Here is a 20,853-nt window from a genome sequence, read left to right as displayed (position 1 = left end):
ACTCAGTTTGGAGACATGTTTGAATTTTTTGGGCCTTTTGACTAATCCCATCTAAATTGGAAGACATAATGAAATACAAAGAAAAACACAGTTTACATTTCTCTTTCCCTTTTGGAGGGGCTGCCTCCTACATATTTGGAAAGAGCTAATCAAGAACCAATTTCTTTTAGGTGCAAGTTCATTTACTAGCCTATTTCTTTGTACATCTGTATGTCTAGAAAGCAGAAAAAGTTGGAAGTTTAATGTATTTGGGTACTTAGAAAACTAAAAGTAAACTAGTAAATAAAAACAAATAAACCAAATGAAGTTAATCCTACCTTTGAGTTTGGGGCATGAAAAAAAAATCCTAAATAGGTGAGCTTTTGACTGACTTGCTTATTATAAAACTCTTATGAGTTCTGATTACTTTGAAGAGAAAGGTGTGGTTTCCTTAAAAGGATTTTCTTAAACCTTCACTCTCCCTGGGGTTTTCTGGATTTTATATAAGAATGTCAGCTGTGTTAATGTGAAAGTTGCTTACAAAAGGAGCAGATTAGAAGTCTGAAATACAAATAATTATTGAAAAGTAAGTTGCTGAACACTTCCTTTCTTCTCTGTTTCAACTTTGAGATAGGCACTGACATCATTGGTAAGAGAAAGTAGACTCTGATATATTCAATTTAGAGTTTGCATTGAATTTGATAACTTGTTTCCCATCTTATTTATTGATATCATGAAGATATGGTCCTAGGAAAAAGACTGTAAGTGGAAAGTAAAGCATACTAATTAGGAGTCTTATGGAAAACTAGATCACAAAACCATTCACAGGTCCCAAGTCTCCTCTTGCTATCAATTTGAGAAAAGAAAGAAAGGAAGGAACTATGGAAGGAAGGAAGGGAGAGAGAAAGAGAGAGATAGAATAGAACCAAAGACATTTCCACGACATCAGCAACAAGTTGATCATTTATTCAAACTCTTCCAATAAGCCAAGAATTTAGAGCAAATACCATGACTCACCAGGCAGTGACTCAGCAGTGAATTTATGAAGAGAAATTTAATATAACTTGGAAATTAAAGAATAAAAATAAATGTTCTACACTAACTTGTCTGATAAAATATATTTAATTTAAATAAAAATGGGCCACCATATTTTTAGTAAATCACAAAGCAAGAGACTTGTCCCTGCCTCAGATCTCTTCTACCTCTTTCCATTTATAACTGAAGAAAGTGTCTTATGAAAGGTGCTCAGTAAATCAGGTTTCCTGTCCTTTTAACATCACAGCACCTCCTTGTAGATGAACCCAAGTGAAGGTGAAAGGCTTCCTCTCAGGATTTCCCTATAATTTCTCATGTTCTAAAAGTAAAGACTTTTTATTTATTTATTTTCCCTCCCCAAGAAATGTTCCTTTACTAGTGAACAGAGGTTACTAAAGGGTCTTGGAAATGAATCACCAAATGTAAGAAGTTACTTGTTCAAACTGAAGTTATTAACCTATCCCCAGAGTAGCCTTATGGTAACCACCCCAGACTTGAAGCTCCTTATGCATAATTACCACAACTGTCTTGTTTATTTACTCTCAGTGCTAGGGATGTCCAAGAAATAGCTGTTAAATGAATGAATAAATGTTCACAAATATAAAATACATAGACCCTGACTAATTGAGTAACCACATTTGTTTCTTAAAGTGTTTAAAAACTGTGACTACAAGCCCTTATTAAATTATTCCTATCAAGTTTGCATGCTTCCATAGTTTCCTATCTTCATAATAGCTGTGTACATGCTTTCCCTCCCCACTTGGACCTTTAAAAAAAAAAAAAGATTTCATTTATTTATTTGAGAGAGAGGCACGCACACAAGTAAGGGGAGCAGAGGGAGAGTGCACTTCCTGCTGAGCAGGGAGCTCGTGGGTCCAACCCAGGGCCCCAAGATCATGACCAGAGCCAAAGGCAGACACTTAACGAACTGAGCCACCTAGGCACCCTGGAAAAATGCACTTTTAAAAATATTTATAAGTGCTTACTTTTTCATTGTTCTAGGTAACACTTATAGAAAATATAATTTTTTTATATAAATATAAAAGTAAAATATTAATTTTACTTTCTTTTTACTTTCTTAATTAGAACAATGCCTAAAAACTCCTCATACACAGCTCCCTCACACATATCCACACACATGTGTGCACACAATTTTAGAAGAAATATTCCCCCTCCCTCTTTTTTTAGAAATATTCCCCTTATGTGGGGAAATTTTAAGATGCAGCCTACCTTGCATTCCAGGAAACATAAACCAAAGGTTTGCACATTTACATACACATTGGCCTAAGACTTTCTAATCAAAGTGAACTCCCTCAGGATACCTCCAGACATCCAAAGAGGGTTGAGAAGATCTAATACTGGCTAAAGGGAAAAACAGTGATGAGAAGAGCAGAAACTGTTTTCTGAGGAGGAAATGAAAAGGATTGTAAATCCCACATTGATGGTGTCTGGGAAAGGGCCAACATTCATATACAGACAATTCCTACCTTTGGGGTTTTATGGGATGGTAAAACACAGCTAAATGGGATTAGGGCATATCATAGCATCTAGCAAAACTCACGGTTACAAGGATGGAATTGGGTAAGCTTGGAACATAAATACTAAGCCACATTTACTTACTATCAAAGAAAGTAGACTATCATATGGGCACCCATAACACTAATTATAATTTAAATAATTTTCAGTCTTTCATTTTTATAGTGGAGAAAAACTGAATATTAAATAGAAAGTTTTCAATTGCCAAGAGAATTCTAAGTCCCTTCAGAATGATTACTCAGGATTAGAATTATAGCAGAGTTTAAGCATGTGATATTAAAAAATTATATTAAAGTCATTTTAATTCAACTTGTAAACAAATAAATGTGAGACATTCAAATTCAGTTATGAATTTCAGGGATGCAAAAATATTTTCCCTATCTGCAGAATACCAGTGTCTACTGTTCATCTTATTGGTCATGGTTGTACATCTCTTAAATTCTACATTAAAAGAGAGAGAGAGAGAGAGAGAGCTTTCTAGTTGTTGATGTCAGAGGAATTTATTTTCAGTACAGAAGCCACATCAACATTTTTTTTTTTTATTATTGGAACAATCTTGAGTTTCATTTAATTACCCCATCATTATTGTCACAAAATCACCATGAAGCCCTCCTAATGTACTTTTACACATTCCAAGAAGAATTAGCCCCAGTAAAGTGGTGTCTTTTATTTAGGGATTTAATTGTATAGTGAAGAAAAATGCAAGTACTTTAAGATGTCATTCTAAGAAACTTTAAGTTATGATTTTTCCCCCATGTTAAATTGCTTTTTTTGTCTTTAAATTAACATCTTAAAATATTATTTTACACTCATAGATTATTTTTAAATATATCACATTTATCTTCTTTTACAGCTGTTTTTCTTTGTTTCCTTTTAAAGACTATTTTTAAGAGCAGTCTTAGGTTCACAGCAAAATTAAGAGGGAATTATAGATATTTTCCGTATACCTCCTGCCCCAGTACATGCATCATCTCCCCACTGTCAACATCCCCACCAGAAGGATACATTTATTACAACTTAAGAATCTACATGAACACTTCGCAGTTGCCCCAAATCCGTAGTTTACCTTAGGGTTCACTCTTGCTGTTGGTATATTCTATGAATTTGAACAAATGTATAACAACAGCAATATACCATTACAGCATCATCCGAAATAGTTTTACTGACCGAAAAAATCTTCTAGATTCTTCCTATACTCATCCTTTCCCCCACCCAATCTCAACCCCTGGCAACTACTCATTAAATGTCTCCATTGTTTTGCCTTTTCTAGAATGTCATGTATCTGGAATCATACAGTAGGTAGCCTTTCCAGATTGGCTTATTTCACTTAGTAATATTTCATTTAGTATTATTAAATTTCTTCCATGTCTTTCCATGGCTTAATAGTGTATTTATCTGTAACACTGAATAATGTTCCATTGTCTGGATGTATCACAGTTTATCCATTCCTCTGCTTCCTCTGCTTTAGGATATCTTGGTTGTTCCTGAGTTTTGGCAATTAACAAACAAGGCTACTATAATCTGTGTGTGGATTCTGTTTTTTTTTTTTTTTTTTTTTTATAGCAAGGTTTGTACTTGTCCTTAAGAAGAAAACAAATCAGGTGCCTGGGTGGCTCAGCAGTTGAGCGCCTGCTTTGGCTCAGGGTGTGACCCCGGGATTCTGGGATCGAGTCCCGCATTGAACTCCTCGCAGGGAGCCTGCTTCTCCCTCTGCCTGTGTCTCTACCCCTCTCTGTGTCTCTCATGAATAAATAAATACAATCTTAAAAAAATAAAAATAAAAAGATAACAAATCAGTGCATATTAAGAATAAATTCAATCAGTCCTAAGTATAACAGGTAAAATATGAGTTCTTCTACCCTCCAACTCTAGTTCATCCTTAGTTTTGCAGCATTAAAGTTGCTCAATATTTGCATTATATGCAGGCCAAACATTATATGGCAGGGCAATTCAAGAACAAATGAGAGAAAGATAATAAGATCTTAAGAACTTCTCTCAGTGTGGAAAAGAAATGCATTTAAACTGAAGTAAAGATTAATAAATAAGGTGCCCAGGTATATTATATAGATATATCTAGTTTGCCTAGCTGTATTCTAGTTTATAGTTATATCTTGGACAAATGTGTGACTTGTCAAGATATATTGTCTGGACATATCTAGTTAGTCTAGTCTAGCTTTTCTAGATATGTTCTAGAAAAGAGTAAGTGAGCAAAAACTAGGAATCTTTCCTAAATAGATTTTTCTTAACAAAAAAAAAGTGTCAACTTTATTTGTTCAAAGAACTAAACTACAAATTTAAAATAGCAAAACACTAAAATATTATTTTTTTGAAACAGTGTCATTCCTCCTAACCTTTTCAATAAGAAGTATTTCATAACCCACAATAACATTTCTAGGAAACAAGGGGTCATCGACAAAATATTTCTTATAATGTTGAGGGCTTAACACTCACTTTCATTGTTTATTTATTTATTCATTAAGATTTTATGTATTGGTTGATGAGAGACACAGAGAGAGAGAGAGTCAGAGACACAGGCAGAGGGATAAGCAGGCTCCCTGTGGGGAGCCCAATTCAGGACTCTATCCCAGGACCTCTGGGACCAAGACCTGAGACAAAGGCAACCACTGAGCCACTGAGGCATCCCTTAATTCTTATTTTTAAAGTTAGGTTTTAAAACACTTAATTTTGAATTATATTTTAAAATAACAAGAGGCAGAGTCCTATAAGTTTTTGATATTCAATAATTTAATAGACTCATGATTTTCTTTTCTCGTGGAATCTTATTTATTTTACTTTAACTGCAACATTCCCTCCCTGACTTATCAGTTCATGGGTTCTTAACTTTAACAACTTTCCAGGCCTAAAGAGAATTCTTAGTTCTTTTTCTACAGTTCACCTCATCATTTGCTAACCATATTTCAACAAGCTACTGTGTTTACTTTTCATCTCCTGCTTCAGAATTTTCTGTGGTTTCCCTTCTTTCCTTGTAGAAGTTTTACAAATAAATCTTCAGGGTATTAGAGCATAATGTCTTCTTTTGAAACCTCAGAAAAATAGTTATATACAGTAAAGGACTGGATTTCTTATTACGTTTGGGTAGAAAATATCAAATAAAGACCATTTCAGCCACAGGAATATAAATTTAGCTTAAGAAAAAAATAGAGTGGTAAGAGTCTACCTAATTTCAGAAGTTAAGAAAAACATCTCAAAAATAAAAGTCTAACAAGAAAACATTAATTATACCTGTTTCATAATGACTGAAAGTGTGTTATTAAACACATATAGTTGCCCAAATATTTTGAACTGTTTTTTCATAAATGCAAAAAAAAAAAAGATCCTCCAAAAGTAGTAAGATATGAAGTGATCTCCACAATCCAGCCATGCCTACCCTTTGACCCCACACCATACTCCTCACTCTCACCCACAGGCGTTCTCTTTGTACCTCATATAGGCCAGCAACTGTCAGCATCTTTGTGCATTGCTGTCCATTTCTCCTGTGGTGCACTGCTGTCTGGTTCTTCTGTGACTTCCTTTCCCCAGGTATTTGCACTGGTAACATCTTCTCATCATGCAGGATGTAGCTGAAATTTCATTTCCTGACCATATTCTCTAAATAACTTCATTGGTAGTGGTTTGCTTTCCTTCCTTTTACTGTTTTACTGCTTCAATAACAATTATATCTCCCTGAAATTGCAGTGCTCATTTAATTGTCTGTTGCCTGTCTTCTCCCAAGGTTTAATCTTTATTGTGAGTGTAATCTTTTTGTCTTATTCCCTTTGTATAGTCCACTTCTAGAAAATGGAAGGCCACATAATACTTATTAAATACACATTTTTATAATCATTTCATTCTGTTAATGCTTTTAGCTGTTTAACAGCACTAACACTCCCTGATTGAGCATTGGGGATCGTAGCATTTTACAAAGGAAAATACTGTGCATTCATAGAAACCAGTTATCTTTTCAACATTAGTGTCTAGTATGAATAACCTTCCCAGGTTGAATTTCCTATAGTGGGAATCCAATACCTTCTAACAAATGTCTTTTCAATATTATTAGAAAGTTATTTCATAGACTAAAACTAATTTATTAATTCAAAAAATATTTATTTATCTAAGACCCATCATATGCCAAGGGAATGTTCTAGAGGTTGGGATATATGCATATATTTTTAAGTACTCCCCATACCCAATGTGGGGCTCAAACTTAACAATCCCAGGATCAAGTTGCATGCTCTTAAAAAAAAAAAAAAAAAGGTGCATGCTCTACTGAATGAGCCAGCCAGGTGTCCTGGGATATATTATTGAACAGAAAAACATTAACAATAAAAAAAATTGTTATTCTCATGGATCTTATATTATAGAGAGGAGAGGTAAACAGTTAAATTAAATATAGAACATGTATAAGTGTAAGAGTATATGAAAAGGTGACATAAACAACAGGATGAGTGTGGTCATTGTACCTTAGGGTCAGGGAGAGTTGAAATTTTAAAGAACATGTTCAAAGCAGATCTTATATAAAGATGAGGGAATTGTGTATAAAAACATGGTGGTTATTCCAGGCACGGGAAATTGTCAGAATAAAGAACTTAAAGTGAGGAGAAAGCCTGGAGCCTGAGTCTGTGGAGAAACAGCAAGGAGGCCATTAAGACTAGGGTTACATCAGTACATCAGTGAAGTGGAGAAAAGAGAAGGAGGCAAAGGGTGTGTGCGTGTGCGCACACATGAGGTTAAGATGACATAAGATGTTGTTGGATATCATAAGAACTTTAGCTTTTACTGTGGGTGAGATGGGAAAACTTTGCACAGTGCAAAGTGATGATGTTATCTGTTTTATGATTTAAAAAGAATACTCTGGCTTTTGTGTTGAGAATATACTGTGGTGATAAAGAGCTGGAGTAGTGAGGCCAATTAGGAGTATATTATACCAATCTTCAAAGAAGATGATTGTGACTCAAATCACAGTGCCTGTGGTTCAGTTGTTGAGAAATAGCCTAGTTCCAGATATGTTTTGGAGAAAGAATCAGAAAAGCTTTTTGTCATATAGAATGTGAAGTCAGGGCAACAAAAGACAGAGAGAGAGAGAGAAGTCAAAACTTGTATTAAGTTCTTGACCTTGAACTCTGGTGTGAAAGATAGACTGAAAGGTCAAGATTAGGCTCAAGGAAATTACTAGGGAGGTTAGTGCTCCCGTCTAAAAGGTAATGAGAAATCTAAACTAAGGTCATGATAGTAGAGAGAAGAGGGTAGATGCAAGCTTTATTTTTGGGGTAGAACAAAAAGAAAAACATTAACTATGTTAACAATAATGACAAGCATTTACTGAGCAATTACTATGTGCCAGGCTTTGTTGAAGACAGTTAAATATTAATATATTTAAACCTAACATAATTAATAAAACCTATGTACCCCTAAGGCAGTTTGCTTATAAGAAGAGATGCCAATAATTGGTAACTAATTTGGTTTGTGTTTGTGTGTGTGTGTGTGTGTGTGTGTATAGAAGGAGATTGAAGTAGTGATACTGACTGATTCACAGAATCCTCATGAAGAAAATTTTGAGAAATATTCTTTTTGGGGGGCAATTCCTTTCATCTTACCCATCACTACCAGATGAATTTCCCTCAGGTACAACTCTGGTTATGTCTGCCTTCTCCTCAAGAACCATATAAGGCCCCTTATCACCCATAGGATGGAGGTCACCCTTGTTATACTAGAACCTCTAGCTCTGGAATAAACAAACCTTCTAAATTCATTTCCTCTATAATTTTCCTCATATCTTGTGATTCAATGAAGAGCAATAATATCTTTCCATTTACAAGCCCTAGAGTTTCCTATTTCAATATATTTCTATCAAACTAGGAAGCACTTTCCTTGTGACTTTTTTCCTCAGTGTTTGCCCTCCTTCCAGGCGCAATCTAATTGACAGCTCCTTCTTGAAGTCCTCTCTGATCATGCTCATGCCTTTGACTTACTATGTATTTTAGGTGAAATGGTTTGATGGCTCTTTATTATTTTCTCATATTGAATTAGCAGTATTCTTTCAGTACACATCCTTTTTAAGTGTACACGAATGGATAGAGAAGCTGTGGTCTATGTATACAATGGGATATTCCTCAGCCATCAGAAACGATGAATACCCACCATTTGCTCCAGCGTGGATGGAACTGGAGGGTATTATGCTGAGTGAAATAAGTCAATCAAAGAAGGACAAACATTATGATCTCATTCATTCTGGGAATATAAGAAATAGTGAAAGGGAAAAAAGGGGAAAGGAGAGGAAAATGAGTGGGAAATATCAGAGAGGGAGACGGAACATGAGAGACTCCTAACTCTGGGAAATGAGCTAGGGGTGGTGGAAGGGGAGGTGGGCGGGGGGTGAGGGTGACTGGGTGATGGGCACTGAGGGGGGCACTTGGCAGGATGAGCACTGGTGTTATACCATATTTGGGAAATTGAACTCCAATAAAAAATATACAAAAAAAAAAAAAACCCACAAAGCAACAAAGAATTCCACTTCAAAAAAAAAAAAAAAAAAAAAGAAAGAAAGAAATTTCAACAAGCCAAAAGGGAGGCAATGTGTATTCTAAGAAGAAATGTGATAAACAAAGTAATAATGAAATTCCATGAAATTTAACTAAAATGAAACTTAAGTTACATGTTTAAGGTCACATAGCTAGTATGTGATGGAGCTGGGACCTATGGTTATGTTACCATCTCACTAAATGATATTGTAACATTCCTTGTAATCTGAAAACAGCGTTCCTGGTGGCTGAAACTTTCTTTGTATGCAGGAGTGATGAGAGGACGAGGCTGTGGATATAGGCAGGGACTAAACCATCAGGTAACTTAAATGCCATAAATTCTTTGGAATTTATGCTGATAATAGATGAGAGAAATGGAAGAGTAGCATAAAAGCCCTTTCTGTGTGTGTCTGGATTGTGCCCTGCACAAGGGCATCGCAATATCATGGATGTCAGCTTACCACGTACATTCACACCTTCAATATGCATTACCTGTGTGAGAGCTTAGAGTAGGTGTGGATAGTCCTCTCCCTCATGACTGAGTTGTTGAGGGAGAACTTTACACCATATAATCCTATGCTCTATACATGGCCATGCACATGCTCAGGAGAACATGTACACACAGATTCATTGGCAAAATCAATTGAGCTCAGCTGTTGCCTGTCTGGACCATACTTAAACATCCCAAGGTCACTTTTATTTCCTACCTGCTGTAAACATGATGCTACATGGGGTGGAGTAGGATGCAAAGTGTGCTTGCTGCTGACAATATGTGTGCCCCTACGAGAGAGAGCCATTGTGAATGGGCAAGTCAGGGCACATGTGGACCTATGCACTCTGAAAATATCTCCTGCATCAAGACATTGTGTTTCACAATAATATTCTAAATCTACTTCTGAAAAAAAAAACACCAATATATATGTTTACATCTATTTATGTATACTTGAGGAAGAAAAGCTTTTTCTAATTTTCACAAAGGTACCAAATGGACTAGAGGATTTCCAGTAATGAAATCAAACATGAACTTTATTAAGTCTTTCGTTCCTTCTACAGATAAGTATTAGGTACCTGCTCTGAGTCCATACAATACATCTGGAGATGATGTAAAATATGAAGTAGGTGGAGTTTACAACCTACAGACGGAGAAGTTAAAAGGATATTGCAGAGTCTAGGTGGACAAGAGAGAAACAATAGAAATAAAGAAGAGGATCAGATTTCCCAGATACCTCAGCTAAATTTGATGGGCTCTGATAGTTATATGAATGAATATGATGTTGAAAAGGGGCACAGGAAAGGCAAGGGATGAAAAATAAGAAGATTACTAAAATTCCAATTTCCTGTTTGCAGTCACTGGGGGATATAAGGGCAAAATCAAGTCATAGCAGGTTTGGTGGGCCAAGGGATAACATAAATGTCACTTTTAGACACACTGTGCTCATATCGATGGATTATGTATGCACAGGGACATATTTCTGTTTGTGTGTATAATTAATGCATGAGCTTTCTCTGCATTAAACAGTCAAGACACTAGGTAAGCACTTATGTAAATGTTCTCCATTGATCTTCACAAGAAGTCATTTTACAATGAAAGCACTAAAGGCAGCAACTTGAAACAGGATTGAGTCAAATTTTAAATTCAGAAAATTGGTTTCTAATCCAACCTCAAGCTTTAATATAGAATATTAAACATATAATAAAAAAGAAGAGTTGTTATATTTGCCAAATCAATGGCAAATAACATAAATGCTATTTAAGTTAGAGGAAAGAGATGGACAGCAGACAATCAAGGTAGACTTCCCAGAACACAAGGGAAGTCAGCTTGAAAAGTTGACTTTGAAAAGTCAGCTTTTTATACAACTGGTCACACTGACACTCATTCCCAATTGAGGAAAAGCATGAGGAAACCAGTAGGACAAATACTCAAGTGAGACATGAATAAAAAGAATAGTTTTGTTGTTGTTGAAGTTGCCAATCTGGTTGGCATTAGTTGATCATAAAGTGTTACAAGTAGTTTGAGGCCAACGATAAAGAACTTTGTATTTCATGTTAAGAGATTGGATTTTATCCTGTCAGCAGGGAAACAATGAAAGTTTTAGCAAGGGAATGACAAGATGATGCAGTGTTTTAGTAATCTGCCTACAATGCAGGGAGTGATGAGGAAAGAAGGGAGCTGTAAGGCCAGGTAGAAAGCTATTCCAACGACGCAGAGATTTCATGGGTTATAGTCATGACACCAATATGATACAAGAGAAAACAATGACATACAAGACATTAGGGAGCAAGAACCAATGAGACTGCTGACTTTCCGGGTGGAGTTGAAGTATGGAAGGAATACACTGAAAGTGAGAGAAAAGGCTCCCAAAAGCTGGGAAAACAGAAGAATTAACATTCACAGAAATAGTAAAGAAATAGGGAAAGAGAGAAAGAAACTATCTAACGAACAGTTTTGAAAAAAGGAATCTGTGGTAATGGAAAGCCAGAGGAGGAGACACAGCCCGCTCAGACCTCTCATCTCAGCAGTGCCTCAGCAAACAGCCGTACCTCTTTATTCACAGAGTTTAAAAACCATCAGAAGGAAGCCTCTTAACATCTTGGCACTGATTTTGCAAACTGATGTGCACGTGTACTCCTCCTTTCCTCCCTGTCTAAAGCCCATGTCCTGGATTCTGTTTCCCAGAGACTTTACTCCACAGATTTTCTTTTCTTTCTAGGATTTTCCATCTCTCCCTACCCTCTGGTTATTTTTCATTGGTATTTCAAAGGCACGGATGGGGCTTCTTCCATTTTAGGTTGAAAAACCTAAAACAAATCAAAACAGCTAACCCTTACTAACCTTTCCCACCGAAACCCCTCCCCTTCCAGCCCAGGTCTCTCAGATTCTTTTATTAAAAGTCTAAATAATTCCTGTCTGATGTGGACACATCTCACTCACGCTCCCCTCACTGAGACCTATATTGCCTTCCTACAACTCCACTAAAACTGTTCCCATGATTGCCTTTCTTCCAAATTCTAGGAAAACTTCCAGACCAGATGTTATTTGATAGTTTAGCAAGATTTGATTCTCGTTTGTGAAGGGCTTTCTTTCGATCTTGGGAAATCACAGTTGCCTGCATCCCATCCTATCTGGTTGGCCCCTTCAGTCTCTGTATTTGTACCTTAAAGGTTTGATGTTTGGGGCACAGTCCTTTGCACCCTTCTCTTCTAACTCTGTCTTCTGTCCCGTCATTGTCTTGTCCACTCCTTTGGCTTCGGATGTCTCTGTGTTGATGAGCCCATTGTTGTTTTCTCAACCCCATTCCCCTCATCTATGCTCCAGAGTTATATATACCCAGTGACTTCATGGAAATAAGTTTTAAATTTTTCTATCAGGCTCAGCCAAAATGGCTAACCCCCCACCACACTATACCAATTAACCATTTAAAACAAAACAAAACAAAACAAAACAAAAAACACTACATGCCTAGGTAACTTGGAATCTACATAAAATTTTTTGAAGCTTTGAAGTGCATTTTAAGATTTGCTAACAATTTTTGTCTCTATAGATATAGCAATTAAACTTTGGGAAAAATCTACTTGTTTGGGCAAAATTCCTAGTATTACTTTTCCCCTCTAGAATCACGCTGTATGTTACATAAATGAAAGTAATTTCTCATCCACTGTTGTGGGAAAAATGAATTTCTATTTACCTCATACTTAAATAGTACAACATAAAATTTATTGAAATATTGACTATTTTCAAACATTGGGTTCTTATTTAGCAAAATTGCTTCCTTTCAGAGTCAGGGAAATATTTATCGTTTTGTTTTTAAGATTTTATTTATTTCAGAGAGAAAGAGAGCGCAAGCATGAGCCGGGGGAGGAGGAGACGGGGAAGCAGAGTCCCTGCGGAGCAGAGAGCCTGATACATGGCTTGATCCCAAGACCCTGAGATCATGACCTGAGCTGAGGGCAGACATCAGCCAAGTGAGCCACCCAGGTACCCTTACTGTTTTTGCTTTATAGGGATATTTTCCCCTTAATTTTAAATATATATTTTGATGTTACCGTCTCTAAAAGTATTTTTCTTGGAAGAAATGAGGGGCGTGTCGGTATGTATATGTGTTTGTCTGCATGCATGGCTGTGGGCACACGTGCACATGCGTGTATATGGGTATGTGTGTCATAGTTACAAGTTACCTAGAGGAGATGGGAACCAGAGAAATGACAGGAAGGAGGTGGAAAAATATCCTTATCCCATACAGATGGTGTAATCTTGAATGAAAGAACCATATCTATACTCTTCAATACCAAAGCTCCTCACGTCTCTTTATTCCATGTGGAGTAGAGCTAACAGATCCCACACCTTTATAGTTTTGTCTGTACCTATTTTCCCCACTGCCTTGGTCAGTTCAGACCGCTATAACAGATGTTACAGACTGATGGCTTAAACAACACTTATTTCTCCCAGTTTTGAAAGCTAAAAGTCCAAGGTGCTGGTGTGTTTGGGTTCTTGCTGAGGGCCCTCCTGTTTCACAGACAACTACCATCTCCCTGAATCCTCACATGGTAGAAAGAAAAAACTCTGGTCCCCGCATCTCCTTGTAAAGGCAGTAATCCCATCGCGGGAGGTCTACCCCTGACATAACCTAACCCTAATAACCTCCCAAAGATCCTGCCTCTAAATACTGTCATGTTGAAGATTAAAAGTTTTAAACAGACAAATTTTAGAGAGAGATAAATATTCAGTTTATAGCACCGACTGTTTTTAATGTCTAAACTCTAGGCGAGGGAAAAAATAGGAAACTTTTGTTAATGAGAACATCCTTTTCTTAAGTTTTTTTTTTTGTTTGTTTTGTTTTGTTTTGTTTTGTTTTTGTTTTGTTTTTATCTTTTCTGAAGTTATGTTGAAATTTCGATTCAACTCTCCAGGAAATTCGATCAATGCAGTTATAGAGAGGAGACAGCATCCCAATGCGGGTTCTGTCCCTAAGCAGGTACGAGCAACTGACAAAGTCATTCATAGCTTTTTTTGACACTTCAAGTTTGCTTTTTTGCAAAATGACACTATTTATCCGGGGGTGTTTTCTAAGAAATCCTTTATTTATAAAGTTTTGCTTATATGATTAAAAAATGTAGCATGCACCATTCAATTCTCAATAAAATATATTGTCAATAAAATATGTTTTCAGTGCAGTTACTTTACTTTATTATTATTTTTTAGTTACTTTACTTTAAACCTCCACAAAAATAGACAATTTTACTAATAACTATTTAAAGACAGTATTTATGGTATAACATTTTTAGGAGGGTTTTCTTTTTTTTCTTAAGGTCTTAAAGAGTAGAAGTAAAATTAAGATTTTTCACTTGTGCTGATTTCACTTCAAAATAGTGGAAACTCTCTTGCCAATGAGCCAGGAGTCCTGCAGGCTATAATATTAGTCCAATCTGTATGGTGAAATAATCTCATAAGCACAGTGTGGGTAGGGGGGTTGTATGCCTCTTTGTGATGTGGCTCTGGAAATCTTATAGGATTCTAAGACTGAGAAATAATTGCCTTTTAATGCCAGTGCAGTTTTTGGCAGGAATGCCAAGCAGAGAAAACAGCACATGGCAATTTGATAAGAATGAATACCCTCTCAGACAGGGACATATGATCACTTGAGCTTTCCTCCTCCCACAAATGACTTCCAGCCAAAGCATAAAAACTCCTTAAAATATTACCGAATGCTGGTAAGTCAACAATTCAGACTCTTACCAGAAATATATGAAAACTAAACTAATAAAATATTTTTCTACTGTATGAATTCTCAAATTGTACATCAAAGGGAAAAAATAGTCTCCTAATTGAAAGGCTATGTGTCTATAAATTTACCAACAAGCAAATCCAAATACTTTCTGCTTCTGTGCCACCTATCCCACCCCCCTTAGATACCACAGTCATGCTTCCCAAATCACACTTTATAAACATTTCACAATCAGAACTGACAAAGATACCAAGAGGCCGTTGTGGCTTTGCTAAAGGCTTTCACATCAATAAATACACTATACAAAAATCAAGTGAAAGCTGAAATGTTTGCATTCATCTAAACTGCCACTTTGTCAGTAATGTCGAATTTGCTCTGTGTTGGGGTAGTGTATAGCAATCCATAAAAGACAAGGAATATTTTTTAAAAAATAAAAACTCTATGTTTATATATGCACAATGTAAACATAAACACTGTTTAAAAAAAAACAATTGGGAAATCCTTGATGATATGCCAAGTATTCAAGGGAAAGGACAATATAAATTGGCAAGGCTGGGACTAGGGTGAGCATAGTGAGATATTAACATTGGGAGCCAAATTTAAGAGGATGTAAAAGAAGATCTCAATAATCAATATAAGTAATCTTTTTAAAATAAAAATTAATGTCAAAATTCCATGTTAAAATCTAAAAGCTTAAATAAAAACAGAATCAGTACTTCTGATTTTTCCTTTTTCTAGTATGGTTTGGTGTGGAAACACTAAGCACTTTTTTTTTTAAAGATTTCACTTATTTATTTGAGAGAGAGAATGAGTGGGAGGAGGGGTAGAGAGAGAGGGAGATGCAGACTCCCCACTGAGCAGGGAGCCTGACAAAGGGCTCCATCCCAGAACCCTGGGATCATGACCTGAGCCACCTAGGTGTTCTAAGTATTTTTTAATCATATATTTCAGAGCTTAGAAAAAGTGCAGAACTTAAGATAAAAGAGTCTAGCTTCACTGTAGCTTTCTAATATTGTCCTTTTCCGGCACTAAACAAATCTTGCAAATATAGATTATAGCCTAAAACATTTATATTCTCAATATATTAGTCGACTCTCTGCAAGTGTATGCTAATATCTCTAAGGCAGAGGTCATGTCTTATACTTTTCTTATTTCACATGTTGTCTCGTAGTGTTATACCTATAATGGTTGCTTAATTAATCTTTATTAATAAGCTAGTTGGATTAAATAAATGTTGATGATTTACATGGCTTTCCCCATTAATCCCCAAGCTCTCTTTTATAATCTAGTGACATACCAAAAGAAATATGGAACAAAAGAGGCTTGTACATTGACAGACAAGATTTTTGTTAAAAAATATGTTTTAAATGTATTGAAATGTATATCTTTCTTTTTTTTTTTCCCAAAAGAATTTGAGTTGTCTGTCAAATGATATGGAAGTAGTATATTTCTCCAGAAACAACAACGAAAACAATTCTATATTTTCAATTTATCAATGTAACCAAGGTATATTATTTTTGGAAAAAAAGCAGCTTAATGTGAAATATACGATAAGGAGAATAGAGGTGAGAGAAAAATAAAATCATGGAGTGTTGCACTTAAACACTTCAGATAGTAATTCCCTTTTAATAGAAAATAGTAATATGGTTGGCATAAAAATATAGGTGAAACTATATTTTTTATCAACTGCAAGTCAAAACCTCTAAAAATTATATACATGAACCAGTTTATTTAGCTATCAATTTTTTGTTTTCTTTTGCCCATAAATTTTCCTTATATTTTGTTTATATGTAGCTGTAATTATTACTCAATCAGTAAGACTTTATCTAATTAGTCTACAAAAAAATCTAATGTTTCGCAGCATACAGGAGGAAATTAATACTTATAATTTTGTACCATTTGGTTACATTGTACTCAGTTGTCTATAGTTTATGTACCTGGCCTTTGTCAAATAGGTATTCTATTTCTCTAACAATCGTAAATTGCCTTCTCGAGCTCAAAATTTTTGCGATACAGTCATCTATCTTACATATTCCAGTTTCCCTATATGGTGACTATTATGTGTTGAATTTCCTCACTCCAAAATTCATAGGTTGAAAGTCCTTCCTAACCCCCGATATTTCACAATGTGACCTTATTTGGGAGATAGGGTCTTTACAAAGGGGATTTGGCTACAATGAGTTCATGGAGGTGGGCTAAATATAACATGTCTTTATATAAAGGGGAAATTTGGCCACAAACAAGGAGAACGTCATATGAAGAAGAAGGCAAAGATCGGGTGTTGTTTCTGAAGCTACAGAAGGCCAAACATGGCCAGCAAACCACCGGAAGCTAAAGAAAGGCACAGGACAGATTGTCTCCCATAGCCCTAACAAGGAATCAAGGCAGCTGATAACTTGATGCTGGACTTCTAGCTTCCAGAACTATGAGACAATAAATATCTGTTGTTTAAGCCACTCAGTATATGGTACTTTGCTATAGCAGCATAGCAAATTAATAAAAGGATCAAATCAACTTTCAAGTTAGATTCAAAACAATTTTTTTTATTTTAAAATATTTTAAGAATTGCTTCATCAATTGGCTTGGTGAAATTCATAGCTTTTAAAAGCAATGATTTTGTATGTTGGCTTTATCTCTTATCTTTCACACAGAGACACATTTATATGCCATTGATTTAACAGGCAGGTGGGGGAATGATTTCAGAAGCAATATAGGAACTGTTATGTTATGATATGCAACAGGTTCATTCGGATTCAAATAAATTTCCCTTAATATTGAAACAGATATTATGAGGAAACAAAATTCATCAGTGTAGCTTTACAATGAAACTCTCTCCCAAAGAAATATTCTGTATTAAGATTTTATTATGTGTATGATTTATTTCAATAAAAATTGGTATGTTCTGTAGGTGAGTTATTATAATGGAGAATTCATCTCAGGATGGAATGTATTTACTCTGTCTTTAAGAAATTCACCCTCTAGTAAGCTTAAAATGATTTCAATGCAGTATAGCGGGGCTATTAGGAAAACTATGTTCAAGCAGCAGAACTAAGCATAGAAAAAAAAGTGATTGATTGTATCTAGTGTGGGATCAGGAAAGTAAAGGCTAAGGAAGATTTAAAGGATGAGTTATATTCTCTGAGTGGACAAAAGTGAAATTGGCATTTTAGACAAGTTAACATGGACTATAGAGGCAAGAAACATGTTTGGAGGACTCAAAATAGTTTGGTAAGGCCACAGCACGAAATGCGCTCAGTGAAAGAGATTGGCAAATCAATAGATGGTGAAGAGAATCATCTTATAGAAAAAGTCATGAGAGATATACACTGGGGATGCCATAAATCAATTTTCACATAAAAAATAAATTCTAATGGAGGATTAGAAGATACTTGTGGAATGAGTAAGAGCAGAGTACAGGCACCAGCAATTATTGTTGGAATTATGATCATTGCATGTCCACGGGGGGGCACCATTCTCAAAGTCTGCAACGTGCCCTGCAGCAGTCCTGCAGGCAATTTGTATGGGGACCGAGATTGAGGTCCTGAATGATGGTGAAGATGCACTAAGAAATGTTAGGAAATAAAATAAAAATAAAAAAGAGAACTATTTGACATTGGGGGTAAGGTAGGAGGAACAGTCTAAATGATTTTGGGTATTTTGCTTCTAATTGCTAAAATTATTCTGGATAAGACCAACACAGGTTTGGTCGAAGTCTGAGGAAGACAAATATATTCCATTAGTTTCTTTTTCCCCCAATATTCACAAGTTAATATTTAAATGGGTATGTTAAAAATAACAGCATTGTGTTCAAACTGATTTTGAATTTAAATACCGTTCCATTTGTGAAAGAATCCGGGCATATGGCACACAACTGTCAGCTCTAAAATGTTTTCACCATTGGCCCTCATCTCCTCCCAAAATGTTGAACTGTTTAACTGTTTAGAACAAAGGAAAACGGAATTCAGTAGTCCAGTCAACAAATTTATGGTTTTAAATATTGCTTAAATCAAAGTTAATACATTTCATTATAAAGATCCATTCTGTACCTAATCAGTTGTCTACAATTGGTGACAATTTAGTTGCTAGACATGTTTTTTGCTTTAACATTTTATTCAATTAATCTATTCTAAGTGTTTTTATTAAGCAAATAAAAGGAATAGTTGAATATATGGCAACCTAGTTATAAATAAATGCCAGTGCAAAGGCCAAGAAGCTTAAAAAGTTTATATACTCTAAACCAGTGAAAATGGACTGTCCCGTGACATTTTTGCAAAGACATTGATAATAAGTATTCAGATTAAAACTTAACCTCCTGTGTATGGAGTATTTAAACAATTTTACAGATGGGATAAAAAAGGGAGAGAAACATGCAGGTAGAACTAAGTTTTAGACAAAACTGAAGATGGTAAATAGATAAAAATAAAAACATGAAGTTGTCCTGATGGCAAATGCATTGACGAAATGTCTGGTTCTTTTCTCATTCATGAGAAGCAATTTAGAAAGTGTGGTTTTTGAAAAGTTGGTGGGCTGGTGGGATTGAGTGCTACACTTGGAACAGTTTCTGACCACAGTGCCAGATGAGAAAATGGGCGGGGGTTTCAGGAACCTATCCAGTTTGGTGGTAATATTTTCCAAACTTAACATGAAATACTTTACTCAGTCTTGTTTTTACTGGATCAGATCTGAATGAGTTTACTTTGTTGTATCATTCAGTTGGTTTGAGTCTTGTTGGTATGGCACATAAACAAAATATTTCTCTTCCTTGTATAGGAAAAGAGATTAAAAGCATAGAACTTTAATTTGAAAAACAGCCCCACTGCTGTTACTCTTTTTCCTTTCCTTGTTAGGTTCCATTGTAAAAGTCCACATACTTTTCCAGCTTGGAATTTAGCCCAAGATTATCATTATTTACATGGAAATAACAACCATAAATGTCACCTGGACTCTTTTATGAGAATATATTTTTAGTTAACAGTGTCAAAGAAAACATTTAGATATCTGTTAAGTTTCTGCATTTAAATTGCAATTGATACCAAACAATAGAAACATCAAATACTAAGTTCTTTACTAGAGATTTACTTTAAATATAATTCATGCCTTTGTCTTTCTAAATCTCTTTAAAGTTTATCTCCTTTGATAATGTTACATGGGATATTGTTATATGGGATATTTTCATAGCTGCTTGACCCGAGACAGAATGGAAAACTTAAAATACTGACAAAGGCTTTTTTCATGGCCCAGATTCATGAAAAGCAATATTTCACATATCTGGTGCTTAATGCCTTTAGATTTGCTTTTCCTTAACAGCTCTGTTTTTTTGTTTTAAGTTTGTATGAGGTTGAACCAGTCAAATTTTCTGAGCACTATCTGTATTGCCCTCCTTGCTACTAAGTGGGGACTGACTCCACATTTTTTTCACAGGTGTAACAACTCATGACAGAGCAAATAAAAGAAGACTCAACACATGCCTCCATTTAATGTTTTACCACACTTTGGTAATGCCAATAAGATATTTCAATAATTTAAAGCTCTTTATGTAATAAAAATATTTGATCAGTAATTTTGTCTTTTTAATGAATTTGAAGTTCTGCAGGCCAAGAAACCACTAAATTTTTAATTTTACAGATATCAGTTCTACTACTGTGCACCCTACAGACATATTGCGGCTCCAAGAGCATGTGGTTTACAATGTTGTACAGCAGCTGGTACAGAAGAAAGCTGGCAGGACACATCTCAGAGAATGAAACAAGACTTCACTAGTTGCCATTGTAAGCTTTCCTGTCTTGAATATAAGTTGTCACTAGAGCTGTATTGTTAGCAACTGTCTCTATTATAATATTATGAATGTCTGTATTTTTAAAATAATAAAAGCAAAGTTTCCACAAATATTTGCATATCCTCATTATATTTGAATAAATGATCCTTCCATTTGGCATAGTCTCCCATCTAACTATATACATTATAAGAAGTACTATAAAACCATTTTAGTCATTGTATTGAAAGTTCCGGAGGAAAAAAATCAAATTACAGAATTTATTTAATATCAACACTCAATGTCTGCC

Source organism: Canis lupus, chromosome 18 (assembly GCF_003254725.2).
Source record: "Canis lupus dingo isolate Sandy chromosome 18, ASM325472v2, whole genome shotgun sequence".
Classification (NCBI taxonomy): Eukaryota; Metazoa; Chordata; class Mammalia; order Carnivora; family Canidae; genus Canis; species Canis lupus.
The sequence above is the reverse complement of the archived record's forward strand: the minus strand, read 5'-3'. Positions refer to the sequence as shown.